This window comes from Aulostomus chinensis, chromosome 1 (assembly GCF_037954235.1).
Source record: "Aulostomus chinensis isolate RoL2024-O1b breed Wild chromosome 1, RoL_Achi_v1.0, whole genome shotgun sequence".
In the NCBI taxonomy this organism is placed as follows: Eukaryota; Metazoa; Chordata; class Actinopteri; order Syngnathiformes; family Aulostomidae; genus Aulostomus; species Aulostomus chinensis.
This window is the reverse complement of record NC_141320.1, coordinates 39,890,539-39,899,806: the sequence shown is the minus strand read 5'-3', so window position 1 is coordinate 39,899,806 and position 9,268 is coordinate 39,890,539.

Genomic DNA, 9,268 nt, shown 5'->3' with positions numbered 1-9,268 from the left:
ACAGGAAGTTAGCATGTCAGGGATGAGACACCCTGATAGTCCAACAGGAAGTTAGCATGTCAGGGATGAGACACCCTTATCGTCCAACAGGAAGTTAGCATCTCCATGGTTCCCTTGACCAGAAACCAGTGGGATCGTTCCATTCTGACATCTTGATTGACATTTGTCCTTCTCTTAGCTAAATAGCTGGCAATCATTTGAAGAAAAACCTTGATTTACTTTTTGTATTTTGATCTTCAGCTCATTTGCATACTTTTGTTAAAATTCTCCCCTTTTTGTCTTTTTTTTCTGCTGTTTTTAGCACAAAGTCCACCTGGTGCCTAAAGACCAGTTCAGCATGGACTACGTTGAACCTTCAGTCCGCTGCATCAGCACCCATGGACGGTTCCCCCCTGACAGGAGGATTCTGGTGAGGAACATTAGTGGGACAGCGCTCTTGTTAGAAGGGTTCTGATCCACCTTCCCTCCCCCTGTAGCTCCTCCTGTGTCCCCTCAGGCTCTTGTTAGAAGGGTTCTGATCCACCTTCCCTCCCCCTGTAGCTCCTCCTGTGACCCCTCAGCGCTCTTGTTCGAACGGTTCTGATCCACCTTCCCTCCCCCTGTAGCTCCTCCTGTGTCCCCTCAGGCTCTTGTTAGAACGGTTCTGATCCACCTTCCCTCCCCCTGTAGCTCCTCCTGTGTCCCCTCAGCACTCTTGTTAGAAGGGTTCTGATCCACCTTCCCTCCCCCTGTAGCTCCTCCTGTGTCCCCTCGATTCGTGATTGGAAACATCGGCGGTTCAGGAAAGAAAACATGTACCATTGAACATCGCTCTCATCCTTCTACTCAGAACGCTGCGGTGGACTCCACCGTGTCCAGGCTTTGGGCAGATACGTCTTCATCCTCCACCACCACCAGCCGCTCCACCCCACCCACCCTGTGCAGGTCTACATTACCAGGGTCGGATCTGGCAGGGTGGAGGATCTTTGATTCATCTTAGCTTTCCTGCTCCGGCTGTTTGAGAAACATTCAAATGGAGATGGTTGTTTGTGTCTTTCAGGCCACGCCAACGCTTCCTTCTGTCCCCACGCTTACGGCTGCCGAAACGTGCCGGTGTCTGAAAACCAGATCATTGTGGATGTGCCGGACCACCAGGTCCTCCTCACCTGCAGGTTCCTGCAGGCAGAGCCCTGTGGTGGTAGGTTTCCTGCTCCTCTGCTGGACTGATACCCTCTCCCTTTCCCCACACGTATCTGCTGTTTCTACTCTGTGCCTCCTTCTCCTCTGTCAGGCCTGGACTTCTTCCTTCTGTCTCTCCAGGATCACGTCCTGGTGGTGCCTGAGAGCAGCTCCAGCTCCAGCTCCCTGAACCAAGAACCACTGGAGAAATCTGACCACTTCATCAGCAACTGTGGCCTCAACAGCTTTCATGTCAAGTCGGTGTCTCTCAGCCTGAGTTGGTCCATGTTCTGTATCCCTGAATGTTCTAGAGGAACTAAACTGGGCCTGACTGGGACGCTTCTGTCTGCTCAGATTTGGGTTGTGAATGCATTCAGATGTCATTTACAAGCATTGGAACTAAAGACCTGAGCCTCAAGAATATTTAGTTCTTGATTTACTTTCTCTTGCAGGGTTTCACTTTGTGCAAATTTTCTTTTTAAGATCTTTGTTTTTTGTTGTCCTTCCATTTAGCAAGTTTGGCTAAGAACCGTTTCCCCACTAAACTAATTTTCCTAAAATGTCTCGCTAACGTTTCCTTTTTCTCTGTCGTCCCTCCTGTCCTTGGTCTCCATTCTGTTTCAGCTCAGTTGTGTCTCTTGGGCTCTCTTCAACAACGGCGCCCTGCCTTGTGCCTGCCATGAGGTTGGAGCTGAGAGTGACACCTGCGAGTCATTTGGTGGTCGGTGCCGCTGCAGGCCCCACGTGATTGGCCAAGATTGCTCCATGTGGGCCGCGGGTTGCTGGGGATTCCTCACTGCAGACGTGAGTGTCAGATTGGATGAATGATGAGTAACAAGGGCTTTTAATGATGAGTGAGAGGACGGACCAAACCAACCTGTCCAACCATCAGAGGACAGTTTGTTGTTCTAGTTTCAACTCGTACTACATTTCTGTAAGCATCATTTCGAGGTTATTAGCAGCTCTTACTAGATTACTGTTAGCATCATTTTTAGGTTACTCGCAATTATCACTACATCACCGTCAGCATCATTTTGAGTTCATTAGAAATTCTTCCGACATCACTGTCGCATTATTTGGAGGTTCGTAGCAACTCTTACTACATGACTGTCAGCATCACTTTTAGTTTATTTGCAACTATCACTACATTACTGTTAGCATCATTTTGGGATCATTAGCAATTCTTACGACATCACTGTCGCATTATTTGGAGGTTCGTAGCAACTCTTACTACATGACTGTCGGCATCACTTTGAGGTTGTTTGAAACTTTCACTACATTATTGTTAGCATCATTTTGAGTTCATTAGCAGTTCGTACGAGATCACTGTCGCAATATTTTGAGATCATTAGCAATTCTTATTACATCACTGTCGCATCATTTTGAGATCATCAGCAATTCTTCTGACATCACTGTCGCATTATTTTGAGGTTCGTAGCTACACTTACTACATGACTGTCAGCATCACTTTGAGGTTGTTCGAAACACTCACTACATTACTGTAAACATCACTGAGTTTATGAGCAACTATCACTACATTACTGTTAGCATTATTTTGAGTTCATTAGCAATTCTTACTCCATCACTGTCGCATCATTTTGAGGTTCGTTGCAACTCTTACAACATGACTGTCAGCATCACTTTGAGGTTGTTCGAAACTTTCACTTCATTACTGTTAGCATCATTTTGAGTTCATTAGCAATTCTTACTCAATCACTGTCGCATCATTTTGAGGTTCGTTGCAACTCTGACTACATGACTGTCAGCATCACTTTGAGGTTATTCGAAAAACTTACTACATTACTGTAAGCATCACTGACTTGATTAGCAACTATCACTACATGACTGTTAGCATCATTTTGAGTTCATTAGCAATTCTTCCGACATCACTGTCGCAATATTTTGAGGTTCGTAGCAACTTTTACTACATTACTGTCGCATTATTTTGAGGTTCGTAGCAACTCTTACTACATGACTGTCAGCATCACTTTGAGGTTGTTCGAAACACTTACTACATTACTGTAAGCATCACTGACTTGATTAGCAACTACAACTCCATTACTGTTAGCATCATTTTGAGTTCATGAGCAATTCTTACTACATCACTGTCGCATCATTTTTAGATCTTGAGCAATTCTTCTGACATCACTGTCGTATTATTTTGAGGTTCGTAGCAACTCTTCCTAATGATTGTCACCATCACTTTGAGGTTATTCGAAACACCTACTACATTACTGTAAGCATCACTGAGTTGATTAGCAACAATCACTACATTACTGTTAGCATCATTTTTAGTTGATTAGCAATTCTTCCGACATCACTGGCGAAATATTTTGAGGTTCGTAGCGACTTTTACTACATTACTGTCGCATTATATTGAGGTCCGTAGCAACTCTTACTACATGACTGTCAGCATCACTTTGAGGTTATTCGAAACACTTACCACATTACTGTAAGCATCACTGAGTTGATTAGCAACTATCACTCCATTACTGTTAGCATCATTTTGAGTTCATTAGCTATTCTTACTAAATCACTGTCGCATCATTTTGAGATCATTAGCAATTCTTCTGACATCACTGTCGCATTATTTTGAGGTTCGTAGCAACTCTTCCTACATGACTGTCAGCATCACTTTGAGGTTATTCAAAACTTTCACTCCATTACTGTTAGCATCATTTTGATTTCATTCGCAATTCTTACTACATCACTGTCGCATCATTTTGAGATCATTAGCAATTCTTCTTATGTAACTGTCACATTATTTTGAGGTTCGTAGCAACTTTTACTACATTACTGTCGCATTATTTTGAGGTTCGTAGCAACTCTTAGTACATCACTGTCAGCATCACTTTGAGGTTATTCGAAACGTTCACTCCATTCCTGTTAGCATCATTTTGAGTTCATTAGCAATTCTTACTAAATCACTGTCGCATCATTTTGAGATCATTAGCAATTCTTCTGACATCACTGTCGCATTATATTGAGGTTCGTAGCAACTCTGAGTACATGACTGTCAGCATCACTTTGAGGTTATTCGAAACGTTCACTCCATTACTGTTAGCATCATTTTCAGTTCATTAGCAATTCTTACTAAATCACTGTCGCATCATTTTGAGATCATTAGCAATTCTTCTGACATCACTGTAACATTATTTTGAGGTTCGTAGCGACTCTTTCTACATTATTGTTGCATTATTTTAAGGTTCGTAGCAACTCTTACTACATTACTGTCAGCATCACTTTGAGTTTATTAGCAACTGTCACTACATTACTGTTAGCATCATTTTGAGTTCATGAGCAATTCTCACGACATCACTGTAGCATTGAATTGAGTTCATTCGCAACTCTTACTAAATGACTGTCAGCATCACTTTGAGGTTGTTCGAAACTCTTACTACATTACTGTAAGCATCACTGAGTTTCTTAGCAACTATCACTACATTACTGTTAGCATCACTTTGAGATCATTACCAATTCTTCTGACATCACTGTCGCATCATTTTGAGATCTTTAGCAATTCTTCCAACATCACTGTCGCATTATTTTAAGGTTCGCAGCAACTTTTACTACATGACTGTCAGCATCACTTTGAGGTATTTCGAAACACTTACTACATTACTGTCAGCATCACTGACTTGATTAGCGACTACAACTACATAACTGTTAGCATCATTTTAAGTTCATTAGCAATTCTTCCGACATCACTGTCGCAATATTTTGAGGTTCGTAGCAACTTTTACTACATGACTGTCAGCATCACTTTGAGGTTATTCGAAACGTTCACTCCATTACTGTTAGCATCATTTTGAGTTCATGAGCAATTCTTACTAAATCACTGTCGCATCATTTTGAGATCTTTAGCAATTCTTCTGACATCACTGTCGTATTATTTTGAGGTTCGTAGCAACTCTTCCTAATGACTGTCAGCATCACTTTGAGGTTATTCGAAACACTTACTATATTACTGTAAGCATCACTAAGTTGATTAGCAACTATCACTACATTACTGTTAGCATCATTTTGAGTTCATTAGCAATTCTTCCGACATCACTGTCGCAATATTTTGAGGTTCGTAGCAACACTTACAACATGACTGTCAGCATCACTTTGAGGTTATTCGAAAGTTTCACTCCATTACTGTTAGCATCATCTTGAGTTCATTAGCAATTCTTCCGACATCACTGTCGCAATATTTTGAGGTTCGTAGCAACTTTTTCTACATTTCTGTTGCATTATTTTGAGATTCGTAGCAACTCTTAGTACATGACTGTCAGCATCACTTTGAGGTTATTGGAAACGTTCACTCCATTACTGTTAGCATCATTTTGAGATCATTTCCAATTCTTCTGACATCACTGTCGCATCATTTTGAGATCTTTAGCAATTCTTCCAACATCACTGTCGCATTATTTTAAAGTTCGCAGCAACTCTTACTACATGACTGTCAGCATCACTTTGAGGTTATTCGAAACACTTACCACATTACTGTACGCATCACTGAGTTGATTAGCAACTATCACTCCTTTACTGTTTGCATCATTTTGAGTTCATTAGCAATTCTTACTAAATCACTGTCGCATCATTTTGAGATCATTCGCAATTCTTCTGACATCACTGTCACATTATTTTGAGGTTCGTAGCAACTCTTCCTACATGACTGTCAGCATCACTTTGAGGTTATTCGAAACTTTCACTCCATTACTGTTAGCATCATTTTGATTTCATTAGCAATTCTTACTACATCACTGTCGCATCATTTTGAGATCATTAGCAATTCTTCTTACGTAACTGTCACATTATTTTTAGGTTCGTAGCAACTTTTACTACATTACTGTCGCATTATTTTGAGGTTCGTAGCAACTCTTAGTACATGACTGTCAGCATCACTTTGAGGTTATTCGAAACGTTCACTCCATTCCTGTTAGCATCATTTTGAGTTCATTAGCAATTCTTACTAAATCACTGTCGCATCATTTTGAGATCATGAGCAATTCTTCTGACATCACTGTCGCATTATATTGAGGTTCGTAGCAACACTTACTACATGACTGTCAGCATCACTTTTAGGTTGTTCGAAACACTTACTACATTACTGTAAGCATCACTGACTTGATTAGCAACTATCACTACATGACTGTTAGCATCATTTTGAGTTCATTAGCAATTCTTCCGACATCACTGTCGCAATATTTTGAGGTTCGTAGCAACTTTTACTACATTACTGTAGCATTATTTTTAGGTTCGTAGCAACTCTTACTACATGACTGTCAGCATCACTTTGAGGTTATTCGAAACGTTCACTCCATTACTGTTAGCATCATTTTGAGTTCATTAGCAATTCTTACTAAATCACTGTCGCATCATTTTGAGATCATTAGCAATTCTTCTGACATCACTGTAACATTATTTTGAGGTTCGTAGCAACTCTTACTACATTACTGTCAGCATCACTTTGAGTTTATTAGCAACTGTCACTACATTACTGTTAGCATCATTTTAGTTCATGAGCAATTCTCACGACATCATTGTAGCATTGAATTGAGTTCATTAGCAACTCTTACTAAATGACTGTCAGCATCACTTTGAGGTTGTTCGAAACTCTTACTACATTACTGTAAGCATCACTGAGTTTCTTAGCAACTATCACTACATTACTGTTAGCATCATCTTGAGTTCATTAGCAATTATTCCGACATCACTGTCGCAATATTTTGAGGTTCGTAGCAACTTTTCTACATTACTGTCGCATCATTTTGAGATCTTTAGAAATTCTTCCAACATCACTGTCGCATTATTTTAAAGTTCGCAGCAACTCTTACTACATGACTGTCAGCATCACTTTGAGTTATTTCGAAACACTTACTACATTACTGTAAGCATCACTGACTTGATTAGCGACTACAACTACATAACTGTGAGCATCATTTTAAGTTCATTAGCAATTCTTCCGACATCACTGTCGCAATATTTTGAGGTTCGTAGCAACTTTTACTACATGACTGTCAGCATCACTTTGAGGTTATTCGAAACGTTCACTTCATTACTGTTAGCATCATTTTGAGTTCATGAGCAATTCTTACTAAATCACTGTCGCATCATTTTGAGATCTTGAGCAATTCTTCTGACATCACTGTCGTATTATTTTGAGGTTCGTAGCAACTCTTCCTAATGACTGTCACCATCACTTTGAGGTTATTCGAAAAACTTACTACATTACTGTAAGCATCACTGAGTTGATTAGCAACTATCACTACATTACTGTTAGCATCATTTTGAGTTCATTAGCAATTCTTCCGACATCACTGTCACAATATTTTGAGGTTCGTAGCAACTTTTACTACATTACTGTCGCATTATTTTGAGGTTCGTAGCAACACTTACAACATGACTGTCAGCATCACTTTGAGGTTATTCGAAAGTTTCACTCCATTACTGTTGGCATCATCTTGAGTTCATTAGCAATTCTTCCGACATCACTGTCGCAATATTTTGAGGTTCGTCGCAACTTTTTCTACATTACTGTTGCATTATTTTGAGATTCGTAGCAACTCTTAGTACATGACTGTCAGCATCACTTTGAGGTTATTGGAAACGTTCACTCCATTACTGTTAGCATCATTTTGAGATCATTTCCAATTCTTCTGACATCACTGTCGCATCATTTTGAGATCTTTAGCAATTCTTCCAACATCACTGTCGCATTATTTTAAAGTTCGCAGCAACTCTTACTACATGACTGTCAGCATCACTTTGAGGTTATTCGAAACACTTACCACATTACTGTACGTATCACTGAGTTGATTAGCAACTATCACTCCTTTACTGTTTGCATCATTTTGAGTTCATTAGCAATTCTTACTAAATCACTGTCGCATCATTTTGAGATCATTAGCAATTCTTCTGACATCACTGTCACATTATTTTGAGGTTCGTAGCAACTCTTCCTCCATGACTGTCAGCATCACTTTGAGGTTATTCGAAACTTTCACTTTTTGATTTCATTAGCAATTCTTACTACATCACTGTCGCATCATTTTGAGATCATTAGCAATTCTTCTTACGTAACTGTCACATTATTTTTAGGTTCGTAGCAACTTTTACTACATTACTGTCGCATTATTTTGAGGTTCGTAGCAACTCTTAGTACATGACTGTCAGCATCACTTTGAGGTTATTCGAAACGTTCACTCCATTCCTGTTAGCATCATTTTGAGTTCATTAGCAATTCTTACTAAATCACTGTCGCATCATTTTGAGATCATGAGCAATTCTTCTGACATCACTGTCGCATTATATTGAGGTTCGTAGCAACACTTACTACATGACTGTCAGCATCACTTTTAGGTTATTCGAAACACTTACTACATTACTGTAAGCATCACTGACTTGATTAGCAACTATCACTACATGACTGTTAGCATCATTTTGAGTTTATTAGCAATTCTTCCGACATCACTGTCGCAATATTTTGAGGTTCGTAGCAACTTTTACTACATTACTGTCGCATTATTTTTAGGTTCGTAGCAACTCTTACTACATGACTGTCAGCATCACTTTGAGGTTATTCGAAACGTTCACTCCATTACTGTTAGCATCATTTTGAGTTCATTAGCAATTCTTACTAAATCACTGTCGCATCATTTTGAGATCATTAGCAATTCTTCTGACATCACTGTAACATTATTTTGAGGTTCGTAGCAACTCTTACTACATTACTGTCAGCATCACTTTGAGTTTATTAGCAACTGTCACTACATTACTGTTAGCATCATTTTAGTTCATGAGCAATTCTCACGACATCACTGTAGCATTGAATTGAGTTCATAAGCAACTCTTACTAAATGACTGTCAGCATCACTTTGAGGTTGTTCGAAACTCTTACTACATTACTGTAAGCATCACTGAGTTTCTTAGCAACTATCACTACATTACTGTTAGCATCATCTTGAGTTCATTAGCAATTCTTCCGACATCACTGTCGCAATATTTTGAGGTTCGTAGCAACTTTTACGACATGACTGTCAGCATCACTTTGAGGTTATTCGAAACGTTCACTCCATTACTGTTAGCATCATTTTGAGTTCATGAGCAATTCTTACTAAATCAC